Below are 19,125 nucleotides of genomic sequence, written 5' to 3'. Positions count from 1 at the left end.
TTCTGTTACTGATTTAAGATCTTAAACAGTTTGTTTATTTTTTAAATGCCTTTCAGCTCACCTTTAATAACATGTTTCTTTGACTTGGCTGAACTATGCCTCAGAAGAATTACAAGCGGGAATACGGCTGGGTGAAAGGTTCAGTGAACTAATCCACACCTGGTCCATGTAAAAAAAGAAAAAGAAAAAAAGGCTCATATTTTCCATATAGAAACAAGTCTCTTTATGTGAACCAGGCTTTCTTTTATTTAATTGCTAAGGCACTTTCCATACCACACAATCTTTCATGAGCTTCTTCAGTGGGTGGGGAAAAGGCCATGGGACCCCCACCCAGTCATACCAAGGAGCTTTACCAGGGATGATGATGATGATGATGATGATAAAGCACAAACCCCACTTAGAATAGAAAGTGATCAATTTATTTTACGAGAAATTCCTTGACCAAGATTTACCAATGACAAAAGACAAGGATGTTCTCCAAAAAACTGACTGGGGACCAAATAAAATGTCTTGTATCTTCACGATCAAAATTCAGGTTTCTTCTATAGCCATTGTATGACTCGGGCATTTCAGTGGGAGAAACAAGGCTTAGATGGGAAAAATCTCCGATGAGAGATAAGAGTAAACTCACTGTAGAGCTGAAAGGCACCTGTGGGGGGCCAGGGGAGGGGTCCAGTCAAGACATCCCCTCCTGGGAAGTGGATTCAGTGTGTGACTGAGACCAAGTGCGTGGTGTGGCCAGAAGCAGAGACAAGAACCTTTGACTCCCAGCAAGTGTGCAAAAGCAAACGGCTCCAATGGCTGTTGGAAACATCAACCATGCTAAAAGGAGATTCTGGAGCAGAATCCTGTGAACAGCAAGGGTGCAAGAATATGAACACAGGAATCACAAATGTCCTATAAATTGTGCCATCTTGTTGCTTCTGAACTTGAATCGAAACAAGCTAACTTTCTTCTAGAAAGTCATTCACTTCAGTGTTCTAGGCATCTTGTTTTTTTCCTCCCTTAGTTTTATTCTTAAGAAAATGCCTTTTAAATCAAGTCTAATTTAAGATAAGTGGAAAAAGAGATTTTTTCCCCTTCCGTAGATAAGAGCAGTCAAAGTAAAGTGGAAAGAACATTTCTCTAGAAGACAAGAGAGTGGTTTCTACTCATGGATCCACCAATGACTCTGCTAGAATTTGCTAAGTCCCTTCCCTTCTCCAGACCTGTCTCCTTCTTGGGAAAAGGGTGTTAACTCAGGGATGATGTTCAACTGGTACTCAGTGGTTGCGTGATGGAGCTGTTCAAATACTTAAATAGCTGTCTACAGGCTGGGAAACAGCCTTTGGCTCTCTGCCCCCAATCTCTCCAAGTGCACATTTGGCCACTACCCTCCCTAGGATCCTCAGAGGCCTGGAAGCAATGTCCTAGCAATGTGCCCAGCGCTCTGCCTGGTGTCCTTCCTGGGCGGCCGATGTCTGTGCCGTACCTGCTAGCCCTACTGACCAACAGCCCAGATGCTCCGAGAGGTCCTTTTCCATGGATATGATGTAAGGACCACGAAGACCAGCTTATGGATGGAGGACAACACTACCTGGGTCCCAATGAGAGATGGGAGTCCTAGAACAAGCAGAACAATACACCTACAATGGACCTACCTTCCTCCCCAAGTTACTTTCCCCACTTGGAGCACAGAGATGTGGGCCTGCAGTCAGGAGGCAAATCCATGGAATCTTAAGGCAAACCTTAGGGCTAAATTAGATTGCAAAACCTAGAAAGAAATTTATCATTGTGAAACAGCTCTAAGTAAAATCCTGAGCTCTGAGGGAAATTACGAACATGTAATCAAATTATATTTACCATGGAAATTTCTAATAGCTCAGACTTTCAACTCAGCTTTTACAACTCTTTAGGAGAAGAAGTAATTCTCTATCCAATGTTCCAAATTTCTACAGCAGAAGTGAGGCATTAAACACAGTGAAATGTACAAGAACACAAAAAAATTCCCATTATTGTCGTTTCCTTCAACCCCGTGTGCCTTCTTTGCCACCATTACTCAAAAGTCACTCCAACTTCTTGCTGGCTGACATGACGCCATGCTGTCACTTGATCAGGTGTGGGGTACCACATGGTATGAATAAATACTTATCCACAACCGCATATTAAATGGGAATTCGCAAAGGCAAGCTCTGGAGACAAAGACGTTTCTATATAGAAATATTAACTAAGAATTTGAGTAAATGGCCTCACCGGGAAAAAAAAAAAGTTCTGAAGTAGCAATATAAACTATATTTAATAGTAACAAAAAATATTTTCCTTTTGGGAAAGCAATTTGGGCTTCTAAAAGTTACTGCCTTCCACGTGACTGAATTCTTCCATTTCCTAAAACACAGATGCTAGGCCCCCCAATTCTACCTTGTGAGAGTCCACTTTTTAGACCTGTCTTCTCCCAAATATAATACTCAAGTAAAAAATGATTTTGAGGCTTTTTTTTCTCCCCCACCAACAATTGTTATTTTCTTAAGCGTTTGAGTATCACAAGTCCCAAAGAACATATGTTCCCAAGGAAGGGAAAAAAAACGGGCTCTAGAACTAATACACAATGAAAAATAAATTTAAAGCAGCCTTCTGGTCTGACATAAGAATATAAAAATGATATGAGCAAGAACAGCTTAGTTTACATACTTTTCAGTCACAGCTGCTGCTCTAAAACCACAATACCTTTAAAATGACATTTTAAGGAAACAGATACAGCAAGGCTGCAGCCGTAGCTGGATGAAGCTAATGCTGAATTCAAGGGGCTTCTCTTTTTATGCACTTACTTTATATAACCCTGCACACTGGCACAATTAAGAGGAAAAGAGAGAGTCACTTTTAAATAATGTCATGATAAATCAAGAGAATAACAAATAGTTTTTACCCAGTAAGATTCTTTTTTTTTTTCTTTTTCCTTTAAAATCACCATACTCAGACATCAAAATGGAGTTTCAGGGACAGAAGGAACAAGTCACTTCTTCTTGGTTAATATTTAATTGGGTGCTAAAGATTCCTTGGAGAGACCTCTGCACCTCCAGTGACAAGGCGCACAAGAGGCTCCTCTCTCTCTAAGAGATTCAGGCCCTTCCCTGAATAAACGAAAATAACATACAATTAAATCAGACTGTTCAATTAATAAATTACTTCGGTGGACCTCACAGGCCAAGTCCTATTTAATTACATAATTTAAAAAATATTTGCACATTGCAATCACCGAAATTGGCTTTGAGGTTTCATAATACACACTTAACACTTGAGTTAGAGAACAAATTTATTTAATAAATGCAGGCCTAAGAGCTAGAAGGCCATACCACTCACATTGCAAAATCACTTAGCACATCCTCAGAAAAAGCAAATAAACTTTTCCACTATTTAGACGTGGGCTGCTGTTGAATGTCAGGAGAGGTTGGCTGATTTTCTTCTGCATTTTCTCTGTCATGTATTGCCTGTAAATCTGACCATTTTGAGAGGTAATTAGAATAGAGCTAATGGACAAAATGGTTCCAGTTAAAGATAAATTAAAGATAAACTAAGGTGGAAGATGTCAAGAACCCGGTAGTAAAATCCTCTTCAGAGTAAAACAAAGAGAAGTCGTATTACTGCCCCATTTTTCACTTCTTAGAATCCCAAAATACACCATAAATTAACAAGGTTCCTGAGTGTAAAGACGCATTCCATTAGGGAAGAACACACAAATTTAGGGGTGAGAAGGACATTCGTAAAAAGGATAGAATTACATGGTGTCCAAAAAGAGGGCAGAGACATTTTAAAGTGACTGTATTTCTTACAGTTGTATTGGGGTCAGTGATACTGCCATTAAGTGAATTTTCTAGAAAACCACTTGACCACACTGGCACCACAACTTGTTTAGCCCTCACATTTTGATGGAAATCGTTGTCAGACACATATACTTTCAATAACCATTGCAAGCTTAATATCCACCATGTCCTCAGAGCTTTTGTGTGAAGCTAATAACTCTATTTATACCGAAAGCCACCATAACAATGCTGTTATTTTCATTTGTGGGTCTTCCCAACCTGCTAAGCCTCCACGTGCCTGTTCTGCTTTGTTCCCCAAAACATCCAACTTACTGCCAGTTAAAAAGGTATCCAAAACTCTGAAACTTAGAGAATTTAAATAACACTTAAGGAAGAGATTTTGGTGAGACTTTGAAATCTCTCTTACAGAACAAAATTAGGAGATTCACTTCTCAGTCCCCAAGTCCCCTTTACTCTCTTCCCTTACACAAATTTCTGGAAAGCACTGGCTACACTGGCATTCTCCATGGGTTCACCTCCCATACCTCCCTTGGTCCTCACCACGGCTCTGTTGCTAAGGTTACTGAGTTTTAAGTCTCTCCTGATTTGGTCCGTTGGCCAACTCTCTCTTCTCAAATCCTTCAGCTCTCCAGCTGTCCGCCCTAGGCCCTGGCCATGCATTAACCGCCAGCTTCTTCAGGTCCCAACAAGTCCCCCTTCCACACCCCATGGAATGTCCCCACCATCCACCCAGTAAGTGAGGCCAAACATTACCGAGGCAGCTTTGATGCCTCCTCTGCCATATTCAATAACCAAATCTGTTCATTTATATTTTTCCTTTTCTTCATCCCGACCAAGATTACCAGCCCATACAAGAGAACCTTATGTCAACTCCTACAATGGCCTTCTGGTTTTTTTTTCCTGCCTTTGTATTTAGTATCCTCAAAACAATCTATATGGAAGACACCTGATCTTCTAAAATGCAACTCTGCAAAGTTTTTTCAATTCTCAGATAGTTCCTTCACTCTCATCTTACTATTTTGACACTGGGAGGGATGTCAAAATTGATGGAGCAGTTTAATGCCACAGATTTCCCAGATGCATATTCCACCTCTGCTTTAAAAGTTCTTAGAGTCCTGAAGGCCAGGAAGCCAAGGTGAAATGTACAAAGGTACTCAGAATACCTTTCGTGTTGGTGGCCCTGCCTGACTGCACCTCTTTCTGCTGACTTTCATTCTACCATCAACAGGCACTGTAATAACATATAACAATGCATACTCTGCAGTCTCCCAACCCAGAGTCTTGGCACAGATCACCCATCACTCTGTCCTGCTTCTCCTAGACAGGGCTCACCTGTCCCAAGTGACTCACGCATAAACAAGTGCCACTTCCTCCAAGAAGTATTCTCTGTTCTCTCTTGAGATCTATGAGCCTGTGACTGGTTCCATTTGAATACACTGTTTGTTCTAGTATAGCAATGATTTCATTTTATTACAGTGCTTTGTCTAATCAATAGTTTTGCCTAGTAACCTGGATGATCATTCTATTTAAAACCACTTCATATATCTCCTTTAAAAAATGTTTACTGAGGCATAATCAACATACATTATATTAGTTTCAGGTATACACCTCATCTCTACTTGAACGAATAAAGTTGATGAATTCTACAAACAAAGGCAATGACAACAATTCTATGGTTCCTTCATAAAATGGCCTCTTCTCTTTAATTCCTCTGCACACTAAAACTGTTCAGCAAGGTGACATCAAGCAGATCACATCTGTGTAATATTTGTTCAAAACACTGAAGACACTAGAAATGTTATCATGGATGATAATTATGTGAATAGCTGAGATATAATCTGGACAAAAAATCCTATGTTCTGTTGAAGTAACATCACCTTACTATTCATAATACACTGCAAAGGAAACAGGATGAGCAGGGAAGCTATAAGGATTTAATCAAATAGACTTCTTATAAATAAAAATTGAGATTCACTATCCACCAAAATGCAATTACTCTCCCCCTACTGACAATGTCCTAATTTAGACTCTGCACACAAAAAGCTTTCAGGTTATAAGACAGTTTTACATTAAGGTCTTAGATGAACCTCAATGCCATTCACTCTTCCGGATCTGTCATTTGCTAAACTTCAGCTTTAATTATATCATCACCTATCCCACCTCCAGCAGCGCAAACTTTACAGTCAATCTTCAAAACACTGGTAAAGGAACAGCCATGATGGGTCAAAACTGAGAACTGCTATCTTTGGCAGATTTGGTAATGGTGTTAAAACAAGAATCCTGGTGGCACCAGTCAACAATAGCCTCAGACTCAAGAAATGGCATCACTTAAGTGATGAAAGGATAAAAGCCAACCTCTGGAAATGAGAAATGACCAGATGGGCTATGAACAACAAATAAGGCAACAGAACATTCTGTCTGGGATTGATACTTTCAGAGACCCGGAAATAAAAATGTCAGAGAAAGATGTGTCACATAGGAGGAACTGGATGAAGGTGATCAAAAGATATAAATTCCCAATTATAAGATAGACAGCTACCAAGGAATGTAAGGCACAACATGATAAATATAACTAAAACTATAATATATTATGGAGAAGGCAATGGCAACCCACTCCAGTACTCTTGCCTGGAAAATCCCATGGACAGAGGAGCCTGGAGGGCTGCAGTCCATGGGGTCACTAAGGGTCGGACATGACTGAGTGACTTCACTTTCACTTTTCACTTTTATGCATTGGAGAAGGAAATGGCAACCCACTCCAGTATTCTTGCCTGGAGAATCCCAGGGACGGGGGAGCCTGGTAGGCTGCCGTCTACGGGGTCACATAGAGTTGGACATGACTGAAGCGACTTAGCAGCATCAGCAGTATAATATATTATATATGAAAGCTGTCAAGAAGTAAATCCTATGAATTCTCATCATGGAAAGTTTTTTTTTCTACTTCTTTAATTTTTATCTATACGAGATGATAGATGTTCCCTATATTTCTTATGATAATCATCTCATGATGCATGTAAGTCAAATCATTACGCTTGTACACCTTAAATGTACACAGTGCTGTATGTCAACTATATCTCAATAAATGTGGAGGAAAAATGCAAGTAAATACTGATAGACATAACAAAAATAAACACTGTGTGGTTTACAGTGTAATAAGAGGTAACTTTTAAAATTCAGACTCAGGATCTGGGCTTCAGTTTCTTAACACTCAAAGGACAGAGTTGAACTAGAACTAGATGTTACTAAGGGGTCCTTCCAGTTTGAAGATTCTATGAATACATCACATTCTGAAGAGCAGAAAGTGTACATATAATTTATAACTTTTAGCATTTACATATGCACTAATTTGTATAACATTTTCATTTATATTCCAGAAATGCTATCTATTCCTGAGATTAGATACATACAATTCATAAATTATACAGATTTCAAAAAAAGTTATACACACATATTTTCTTTTGTTAAATTTGTTAATTGAAAAGACATATTCAACACATTGTTTAGTCCTGAATATCAATTTTTTTTTTCTTTTCCAATGCTGAAGTAATTCCTGTGCCTACAGGGACAGAGGCTCACATTAACGAGTAGAGAAGCCCAGAGTAGAATGACAAGTTCTAGCCCAGGCCCCAGCTAAAAGGAGCAGCCACTCCACTGTGGACCCAGTGTTGTTCTACTTTTTCCACAAAACCCAGAAACCCAGACCGTTTCAGATATAATCTATTGATATTCAAACATTGGAAACCAACACCAACTCAACCGGCCTGAAGCTGTCAGACTGCGCACTGCCCGAAGGTGTGCCATCTTCTGTGACTTTTCAACCTGAAAACATAAAGCATGCAGAAGCCAGAAAGAAGTCCTTAGGACAGTTCAGACCACTGGGTTTAGTGTAAGCAAGTCAGAACACCACCACCAGCCTGGGACTTGCAGCTTCCTTTACTCGGAGTGCCCATAATACAATTTCCTACAAAACACATTAATTTTTATGAAACGTCTGTGAGGGGTTTGGAAGATCACCCCTGGTAAATGAATTCTTTGTGCACCAAATATCAGGTGGACTTTAACATTTCAGGATAAGAATGTGATGATTTTTATTCTGCTGACAGTGGCCAATAGCCCTGAGTGTATTCAAAATAGAAAAATGCTTTATTTAGCAGCAATACTGCTCTATTTCCTGCTTTCAAAAAGGAGGAAAACCCTTCTCTTTTTATTATACTGTTTGTTTGTTTGTTTTAATGTTAATACTAAGCAATCTGGCACACATTAGCAGGAAGAGGCCAATCGTACATGGAATATATCACTACCCTCATCTTCAAAGCATAATGAAATGTGATCTTCTACTATCAGATATTACCTTAAAACCAATGCTATGGTGCAAAGGAGAAGCACTGCTAATAAGAAGGAGTCTGTATTCAGGAAGGCTGCCTTGTACTATCCAATGAATTCAAGGGGGGCGGGGGGAAATTCATGAGCAAAAGCATAAAAAGAACACTACATGGAAAACAACAGTCCAGTGATACCTGTAATCGGGCTTTCGATGATGCCCCCAAACAGCCAGTAGCAACGTGGGTTTTGAGTTCTCCCTATGATGGCTGTGATGGCTACAGTAAGGTGATGGCACTCTGGCTTGTAACACAAAATGTATAACAGTTATTCACAAGGGAGGGAATGTATTTTTAAAGGTGGAAAAGAGTAAATGAGAATTTGGAGTGAGGGATTATAGCACATGATTTCAGTTTGTCTAAGTAAAAAGTAACAGAGGCTTCCTCTTTAAATTATCTGCTTTGAGAAAGCCTTTCTTGTCACGTTCTCTAGGCATATGTCTTAGGTGGGTAAATATTGGGATAAATTTTAAGCAAATTTCTAAACTCCATGTGCAATTGAGAGGAAAGGGGAAATCAAAGGATGAAGAAGTTTAGGAAGTTGGGTTGTATGAGGCTGTCTGGTACAGGAGGGGAATGAATTTTAAATCTGGGTTGACTCCCAGGAAAGACAGAAAGAGGTGATAAAGCCACCCTAGCAGCAGTGGAAGTCAGAAGAAAAGGGATAATTAAAGCAACACTTCATGTGTCCCAACATGACACTGTTCTTATTCCCATTTAACAGATAAGGAAGCTAAGAACGTGCAAGATAACAAGGCCCAAGTCATACAGCTAATAAATAGTGTGGCACAGATTCGAATCCCACTGTCCTTTCCAGAATGCAAGATCTCAACCACCATGTTTTGCTGCCTCCCAAACTTGGAGGCCACAGGCAAACACTGAACAAAAGCAGGTAAGGACCAAAAGGGAAGTGAGAAGAGAAAAAGGACGCCTTCTTGTAAAGCCTGAGTCCTCTTAAAGGAGGGGGGATTGGATGGGAAGAAATGACAGCCCTGCTGTCACTCCAAGGAAAGAAGGGAGGCAGACTCATGTACTGAAGCAGGTTGGCCAGCTGCAACATGAAGGTCACCTGCTCTCCTTCTCAGCTGGCCAACTGCAAGAGAATTGGACTACGTTTAAATATGTACTCATAAATCATGACATCTAACCATCAATTTCTCAAAGTTATAAACAGATGGCCGACTATAAAGGGAAGTTCAATTCTACCATATGTAAGTGTGCACACATGCATGTATGTATTTAAACATACATTAACTCCTGAGAAACCTATATGCAGGTCAGGAAGCAACAGGTAGAACTGCACATGGAACAGCAGACTGGTTCCAAATAGGAAAAGGAGGACGTCAAGGCTGTATATTGTCACCCTGCTTATTTAACTTCTATGCAGAGTACATCATGAGAAACGCTGGGCTGGAAGAAGCACAAGCTGGAGTCAAGATTGCTGGGAGAAATATCAATCACCTCAGATATGCAGATGACACCACCCTTATGGCAGAAAGTGAAGAGGAACTAAAAAGCCTCTTGATGAAAGTGAAAGAGGAGAGTGAAAAAGTTGACTTAAAGCTCAACATTCAGAAAACTAAGATCATGGCATCTGGTCCCATCACTTCATGGGAAATAGATGGGGAAACAGTGGAAACAGTGTCAGACTTTATTTTTCTGGGCTCCAAAATCACTGCAGATGGTGACTGCAGCCTTGAAAGTAAAAGATGCTTGCTCCTTGGAAGGAAAGTTACGACCAGCCTAGATAGCATATTCAAAAGCAGAGACATTACTTTGCCAGCAAAGGTCCGTCTAGTCAAGGCTATGGTTTTTCCAGTAGTCATGTATGGATGTGATAGTTGGACTGTGAAGAAAGCTGAGTGCTGAAGAATTGATGCTTTTGAACTGTGGTGTCAGAGAAGACTCTTGAGAGGCCCTTGGACTGCAAGGAGATCCAACCAGTCCATTCTAAAGGAGATCAGTCCTGAGTATTCTTTGGAAGGAATGATGCTAAAGCCGAAACTTCAGTACTTTGGCCACCTCATGTGAAGAGTCAACTCATTAGAAAAGACTCTGATGCTGGGAGGGATTGGAGGCAGGAGGAAAAGGGGACGACAGAAAATGAGATGGCTGGATGGCATCACCAACTCGATGGACATGAGTTTGAGTGAAGTCCGGGAGTTGGTGATGGACACAGAGGCCTGGTGTGCTGCAATTCATGGGGTCGCAAAGAGTCAGACACGACTGAGCGACTGAACTGAACTCAAGTGAATGTCATACAACATACTGAAGACAAATTGTATCTGAAAATCTCAAAATACATCTAATCTATATCACTCTTTTGATAATTACATTCAGCTCTTTCAAAATCAGGTGCATATATATGTTTATATTTTTATTGTCAAGATACACAAACATTTTTCCTAGCAATGTATTAAAAAGCAGAGACATTACTTTGATGACAAAGGTCCGTATTGTCAAAGCTATGGTTTTTCCAGAAGTCATGTATGGATGTGAGAGTTGGACTATAAAGAAGGCTGAGCACCAAAGAATTGATGCTTTCAAACTGTGGTGCTGCAGAAGACTTGAGAACCCCTTGTACTGCAAGGAGATTAAACCAGTCAATCCTAAAGGAAATCAAACCTAACATTCACTGAAAGGACTGATGCTAAAGCTCAAGCTCCAATATTCTGACCAGCTGATATGAAGAACCAACCCATTGGAAAAGATGGTAGGAAAGACAAAGGTCATGAGGAGAAGGGGATGACAGAGGATCAGAAGGTTGGATCGTATCAACTCAATGGACATTAGTTTAAGCAAACTTCAGAAGATGGTGAAGGACAGGGAAGCCCAGTGTGAAGTCCATGGTGTCACAAAGAGTCAGACATGACTGAGCAACTGAACAACAACCTCCACCTGCTGCTGTCTGAGTTTCTTTGATCTGAGCATCAGCCTAAGAATCTCTGATCAGCTGGAACATGACTTACTGATCCACTTGGTTACAATGGTTGAAACAGTTGGAATGGTCAATCTAACCAAACACTGCAACCTCCTTTAACAAAGTCTAGACCTTCCAGTCCTCTTGCCTGGAAAATCCCATGGACGGAGGAGCCTGGTGGGCTGCAGTCCACTGGGTCGCGAAGAGTTGGGCACGACTGAGCAACTTCACTTCGACTTTTCACTTTCATGCATTGGAGAAGGAAATGGCAACCCACTCCAGTGTTCTTGCCTGGAGAATCCCACGGACGGGGGAGCCTGGTAGGCTGCCGTCTATGGGGTCGCACAGAGTCAGACACGACTGAAGCGACTTAGCAGCAGCAGCAGCAGCAGACCTTTCAAACATCACAACACTAAGCTGCCCCACGGTATCAAATATTGGGATTACAAAAACAGCCAGGAAATCCATTACAAAATGACAATAAGCATACAAATATAATTCTTTTAAATGTAAAAGAAATAAATTCTTCAATCAAAAGACACAGACTAGCTAAATGAATTTTTAAAAAATCCATCAATAATCTGCCTGCAAGAGACTCACTTTAGATGTAAGACACAGAGACTGAAGGTGACAGGATGGAAAAAGACATTACATGGAATGGATACCAAAAGAAAGCTTGGAAAACTATACTTATATCAGAAAAAAAAAGACTTTAAAACAAAGACTGAAGTAAGAGACAAAGAAGAGCACTGCATAAGGATAAAGGAGTCAATTCAACAAGAGGATATAAAATTTGAAAATTTTTATGCACCCAATATAGGAGCACCTGAGCATATAAAGGTGACATTAATAGATAGCAATAGAATAGTATTAGTAGGGGACTTAATATTTCACTTTCATCAAGGGATAGGTTATTTAAACAGAAAATCAATTAGGAAACATTGACTTCAGTGATACATTAGACTAGATGAACAGATATTTATAGAACATTCCATCCAAAAACAACATAATACACATTGTTGTACAAGTGTACATGGAACATCTTCCAAAGATAGGTCATACATTAAGCCACAAAATAAGGCTTAATAAATTTAAAAGGATTTAAATTATATCAAACATATTTTCCAACTAATTTACATGATATAAAACATCTTTTCCAACTATAACAATTGAAACTAGAAATTAACTATATAAAATAAACTGGAAAATCCCCTAAATAGGTGGAGATTACACAACATGCCACTGAACAACCAATGGATCAAAGAAGGAATCAGAAAATACAAAATATCTTGATACAAATGAAAATGTAATATACAATTTTATGAAATGAAATTTATGAAATGCAGCAAAAGCAGTTCTAAGAGGAAAGCTCATAGCAATAAATGCTCACCTCAAACAAAAACGTCTCAAATAAATAGCTTAACTATACACCTCAAAGAACTAAAAAAGAGAACAATTAAAGCCCAAAGTTTGTTAGCAAGAAGGAGATTTTTAAAATCAGAGCAGAAATAAATAAAATACTGACTTAAAAGAAAATAGAAAAGGTCAATGAAACTAAGAGCTAGATATTTGAAAAGATATAATTTTTTTAATGTCAAATTTTCAGCTAGGCTCACCAAAAAAAAAAGATGGGGGGGGGGGCGGGGGGGGGACTCAAATCATAAAAAAAAAATGTTACAAATCATACCACAGAAATACAAAGAATTCTGAGACAATTAAACACAAATTAGAACACCTAGAAGAAATAGACACAATCCTAGAAACACACAATCTATTAACACTAAATAATGAAGAAACTGAAATTCTGAACTGATTAGTTACTAGTTAGGAGATTGAAGCAGAAATCAAGTACCTTCCAGCAAATAAAAGTCCAAGATGGCTTCACTAATGAATTCTACCAAACACTCAAGGAAGAATTAATACAATCCTTCTTAAATTCTTCCAAAAAAGAAGAGGGAACCCTTCTAAACTCATGTTATGAGGCCATCATTACCCAGATACTGAAAGCACAAGGATGACAAAAAAAAAAAAATTACAGGCTAATATGGCTGATAAACAAAAATCCTCATAAAATGTTAACAAACCAAATTAAAATTCAACAATAAAGGAATTCCCTTCATTATCATATGGGATTTATTCAGAGGATGAAAGGATGGTTCAAGGTCCACAAATCAATGTGATAAACTACAAAATGAAGAACAAAAATCAAATTACCATCTCAACAGATGCAAAAAAATGTATTTGACAAAATTCAATATCTATTCATGATAAAATATCTCAACAAAGTGGGTTTAAAGGGAATATAAGAACCTAATAAAGGCCATATATGACAAGACCACAGTTGATAGCATATTTGATGATTGAAAGCTAAGAGCTTTTCCTCTATGATCAGGACCAAGACAAGGAAGCCCATTCTCACCAATTTTATTCAACACAGTATTAGAAGTCCTATTAAGCACAAAAACTGGGTACGAAAAATAAATAAAAGGCATCCAAATTGGAAAGGACAAAGTAAAACTGTCACTATTTGCAGATACCTGACACTACACACGAATGAAATGAATGAAGTTGCTCAGTCGTGTCCGACTCTTTGTGACCCCATGGACTGTAGCCTACCAGGCTCCTCCGTCCATGGGAATTTCCAGGCAAGAGTACTGGAGTGGGCTGCCACTTCCTTCTCCAAGGGATCTTCCTGACCCAGGGATCAAACCTGGATCTCCTGCGTTTCAGGCAGGCACTTTACCCTCTGAGCCACCAGGGCTCAGTGACACTACACACAGAAAACCTTAAAGATTCCATAAGTGATTAGGAGAACTAAAACTTCTGTATAAGTGTGATGAACCAATTTAAAACAGCAGTTGAATCCAGGAGGAATTGTTCGCATTCTAAGAAAGACACAGTACCAAGGCTCACAGTAAGAAACTCTGAGGAGTCTATACAAGCAGTTACTATCTCAAATCTGATTTTCTAGGACTCTGTCCCAGGACAGGACACACATTGAGGAGAAACTGCCGGAAACAGAAGAATAAAAAATGAAAAGAACAGAGAAAATCAAGAGGAAAAAAAGAGAAGGATAAAAAAACTGGGAAAGGAGAAGAGAGTGAAGATATTCTAGAAAGGAAGACAGAAGCCCAGCAGTAGACTGTAGACAAGAAGAGTGAGCTCAATGAAATTGGAAGAGCTATCAGAAGCAAACCTTTATATTAAAAATTCACAAAAACAACTTACACAGAAAAATAAGCAATAGGAAAAATTTCTGATGAGACACTACACAAAATTATAAGTGCTAATTAGGGGGAAAATAATATCCTACAGAAAATGAAACCACATACCAGAAAGATATACCATATAGCAAACCGAAACTGTAACCTATTATTTGAAAATGAGCTAAAGAACATGAAGAATATAGTATTAAGCAAAAAAGGACAACATAATCAGAATAAGAAAAACAAAGAAGTGAAGGAAGAATGGATCTAAGGGAAAAGAAGTCATTTTCACAATAAAGAATATACTAACAGGATACAAGAGTTAATAAATACGACAAATAATGCCTTAAAAGTCCTTTAAAAAAAAGGAGTAAAAATTTAAAAATCAAGAAGAAATACAGATAAAAATAAAAAGAATTTAAGGGAGTATGTCAAATATTGAAGTTAGGTAAAGCAGATTCAACATCTGGAGAATAGAAACCCTAAAAATGAAAGGAACATGTCCAGACACCTAAAATTATATTCAAAGAAACTTCCATGAAATTAAAAAAAAAAAATCAACCTGAGACTAGATGCTGAAAGAGGTCACTAGATAATTGAGCATATTGTACCAAAATTATCTACAGCAAGACACAGTCTATAAAATTTCTGGACATAAAACTTAAGCCAGAAGAAAATGGAGTAACATAACCAAGATACTTAGAGAAAAAATATGTATCAATACTGCAACCAGCAAAAATTGCTTTTTAAGTTTAAATAGAGTGAAAAACTGTCACTAAAATGCACAAATTCAGGAGCCCTTTCTTAGAAATCTAAAAGAAAATGAGCTTTTGAAAATGACCAGAGATGGTAACATAAGGACTTGTGTTGAGATCTGAATACTTATAGAACCAAGACTAAAATGTATTAAAAGAGGAAAGTAATGTATAAAAGGCTATATGCTCTGAAAAGCTAGACAGAGTCAGCCATCAAAAATAGTACAGATTAGTAATAAAATGCTTAACTTCTTGGTAATCATAACTGGAGACTGTAGTATTAATATTGTTATTCTGAAACTGATATATGTATGAGGTGGATAAATAGGTAAATTAGTAATTATGGGAAAATTTAATATTTTAAATTCTATCAGCTCTCATATTCTTGAGAACTGGGATTTTCAGCAGAAAGAAGGGGATATATATGTGTAACAGATAAGAAGCTAACTAAAAGCACTCAATACGTCATCAAATTTGGAAAACTCAGCAGTGGCCACAGGACTGGAAAAGGTGAGGTTTCATTCCAATCCCTAAGAAAGGCAATGCCAAAGAATGTTCAAACTACCACACAATTGCACTCATCTCACACCCTAGTAAAGTAATGCTCAAAATTCTCCAAGCCAGGCTTCAGCAATACGTGAACCATGAACTTCCAGATATTCAAGCTGGATTTAGAAAAGGCGGCAGGACCAGTGATCAAATTGCCAACATCCACTGGATCATCGAAAAAGAAAGAGTTCCAGAAAAACATCTATTTCTGCTTTATTCACTATGCCAAAGCTTTTGACTGTGTGGACCACAATAAACTGTGGAAAATTCGAAAGAGATGGGAATACCAGACCACCTGATCTGCCTCTTGAGAAACCTATATGCCGGTCAGGAAGCAACAGTTAGAACTGGACATGGAACAACAGACTGGTTCCCAATAGAAAAGGAGTACGTCAAGGCTGTATATTGTCACCCTGCTTATTTAACTTCTATGCAGAGTACATCATGAGAAATGCTGGGCTGGAGGAAGCACAAACTGGAGTCAAGATTGCTGGGAGAAATATCAATAACCTCAGAAATGCAGATGATACTATCCTTGTGGCAGAAAGTGAAGAAAGAAGTAAAGAGTCTCTTGATGAAAGTGAAAGAAGAGAGTGAAAAAGTTGGTTTGAAGTTCAACATTCAGAAAACTAAGATCATTGCATCTGGTCCTATCACTTCATGGCAAATAGATGGGGAAATAGTGGAAACAGTCGCTGACTTTATTTTTGGGGGCTCCAGAATCACTGCAGATGGTGATTGCAGCCATGAAATTAAAACACGCTTAGTCCTTGGAAGGAAAATTATGACCAACCTAGACAGCAGAGACGTTACTTGGTCAACTAAGGTCGGTCTTGTCAAGGCTATGGTTTTTCCGGTAGTCATGTACAGATGTGAGAGTTGAACTGTAAAGAAAGCTGAACATTGAAAAATTGATGCTTTTGAACTGTGGTGTTAGAGAAGACTCTTGAGAGTCCCTTGGACTGCAAGGAGATCCAACCAGTCCATCCTAAGGGAGATCAGTCCTGGGTGTTCATTTGAAGGACTGATGTTGAAGCTGAAACTCCGATACTTTGGCCACCTGATGCGAAGAGCTGACTCATTGGAAAAGACTCTGATGCTGGGAGGGATTGAGGGCAAGAGGAGAAGGGGACGACAGAGGAAGAGATGGCTGGATGGCATCACCGACTCGATGGACATGAGTCTGGGTAAACTCTGGGAGTTGGTGATGGACAAGGAGGCCTGGCGTGCTGCAGTTCATGGGGTCGCAAAGAGTGAGACACGACTGAGCAACTGAACTGAACTGAAAAGCCCTCTAATCGTGAATATGAGATGGAAATATCCATTGAATTCATGGGGCCTAGATATAATGACCAACCCAGCAATAATGAGCATTAACACTAAGATAATTGTCTTGAAACACAAATTTCCACTAAGAGAAATCAAGCTTTTGTGGACAAATATCTTATTTCAGTCCTCAGGCAAGAAGCATACAACGTGAATGTGAAGCATCTCATAGTAGCAGTAAGCCAAGAAGTGATCAAAGACCAACAGGAATATCTCAGGAGGAGAGAGGTAAAGAAGTTCCACCATTAAAGATGAACAATTTGATTTTCAATTTAAAAAAGAAAGCAAGTGGATTGAAACTAATATTTAAATTCATGGTTCAGAAATACATTAAAATACTGGATGCTTTCAGAGGAGGATATTAAAGGAAATCAGTCCTGAATATTCATTGGAAGAACTGATGCTGAAGCTGAAATGTCAATACTTTGGCCACCTGACATGAAGAACTGACTCATTGGAAAAGACCCTGATGCTGGGAAAGATTGAAGGTGGGAGGAGAAGGGGACGACAGAGGATGAGATGGTTGGATGGCATCACCTACTCAATGGACATGAGTTTGAGTAAACTCCGGGAGTTGGTGATGGACAGGGATGTCTGGCGTGCTGCAGTCCATGGGGTCACAAAGTCGGACAAGACTGAGGGACTGAACTGAACTGAACATTATTTTCAAAACTGGTAAATAAAGGGGGAAAAAACAGGCATTTTTTTTCCTGTATCCCTGAGAGAAACAGTTCCACTGGGTAACCAAGGAGTGGATAAAGAGTAAAATTACAAAAGCATTCCAGCAAATAAACAGTAGAATTAGAACATCAACATTTTGCAACTCCTAATGAATTAATGGACCTAGGCAGTGAGCATCAATGGTTATTAACATCACAAAAAGGAAGACAATAAGATATTATGTTCCTCCTGAATGAAAGCACACAATACTATGTAGAGTCTTGCCAAAGGGATCAAAAAGAGCCTCTGGACCCAGCTGCCAATTTGCAGGAAATAGAGAGGGCAAAGGAACTTGTGAGCCTTGGATGCAAACAGCCAAATCCAGACTCTTGGAAACTACAGCTCGTGTGACCGGGGGCCTTCCAAAAGACAAAGTGTGAAGAAAAGAAAGGAATAGAAGGGAAACCTGTAAAGTAAGAAATGAAAAGATGATCTGTTTTGTTTTAGTGGACAACACTAAACTATGACATCTAAGGATGTGCACGTGGGTAATAAACTAATAAAGAAACAAAGGGTTATGATCACTATACAAGTACTACTTACTTTTAGAAGCAGCTATGAGTGGGATCAGGTACCTGAGCAGCTTCTGCGTGACTGGCAAAGTTTGATATTTACACTTAATGGCTGTTACAAAGTCATCCACTATAAAACTGACATAAATATATACATTTATATGAACATTGTCCAATATGTCCAATGTGTCCAGCAGCCACTGGTCACATGTGGCTATTACAGTATACATTAATTAAATAACTTTAAAATTTAGTTTCTCAGTCATCCTAGTCAAATTTTAGGTACTCAGTTGACAATGGCTTCCTTTTAGACGGATAGTGCAGAGAATAGAACACATTGTACGGAATCAATTTGCATGTGCAAATGTGTGTTTGTAATTTTCTATAATTGTTTTTTTACTTTATAATGGAAAGCTCAAAGTGCATGCCCCCAAAATATATTATACAAATGAATTTATTTAAACTTACTTAGAATATACTAATATTGGTTATTTTTTGAGGCAAAAGTCAAGTGTGTACATACATCTTTCAGAAGAGAGATGAATAATGTGAAATCATTTTATGACATTAAAGAGCAAGAAATCTTGTAAGTGCAGTGGATCTGAAATTGCTGGTACAAAATACAAGAAACTTTCATCTAAGGACAAGGAAGTTGTGCCTAGAAAAGGTTAATAAGCTCTTCTTCATGATGGATGGATTGATAACTGATCATTTCAATTATCATTAAACATTTACTAGGCAGCAGGAGCAGGCAAGACTATGGCCAAACACAGTAGCAGAATTCTTGCCAAATGGACACTTCAAACAAGGTACTTAAGATATATAACTCAATTACATAGAAGGAGGACAAGGCAGTGCTCCTTCCACAGGGCTGGAGATCCTTAGGTCAAAGACATCTACCTCCATACTACTGCAGAGCTCACAGTAAGGATGAGGGAGGAAGTTCCTCTGAAGAGATGGG

The 19,125-nt window shown here is 38.8% G+C and overlaps 1 protein-coding gene across 36 annotated transcripts in view; it reads right to left on the bottom strand.

The window, feature by feature from the left end:
• FOXP1 (forkhead box P1) overlaps window positions 1-19,125 on the bottom strand; it is a 721,956-nt gene that overhangs the window by 353,534 nt on the left and 349,297 nt on the right. For 2 of the 36 annotated variants that reach the window (XM_086366767.1, XM_086366772.1), the window contains exon 5: window positions 62-159. The exons of the other annotated variants lie outside the window; for them this stretch is intronic. The gene's annotated coding sequence lies outside the window, so the exon portion shown is untranslated. The remainder of the gene's footprint in view (window positions 1-61; window positions 160-19,125) is intronic. 36 annotated transcript variants of the gene reach the window in all.

The sequence above is a fragment of the Bos grunniens genome, chromosome 22, assembly GCF_055505025.1.
Source record: "Bos grunniens cultivar Pamir isolate PY7600 chromosome 22, Bosgru_T2T1.0, whole genome shotgun sequence".
Taxonomy (NCBI): domain Eukaryota; kingdom Metazoa; phylum Chordata; class Mammalia; order Artiodactyla; family Bovidae; genus Bos; species Bos grunniens.
The sequence above is the reverse complement of the archived record's forward strand: the minus strand, read 5'-3'. Positions and strand labels throughout refer to the sequence as shown.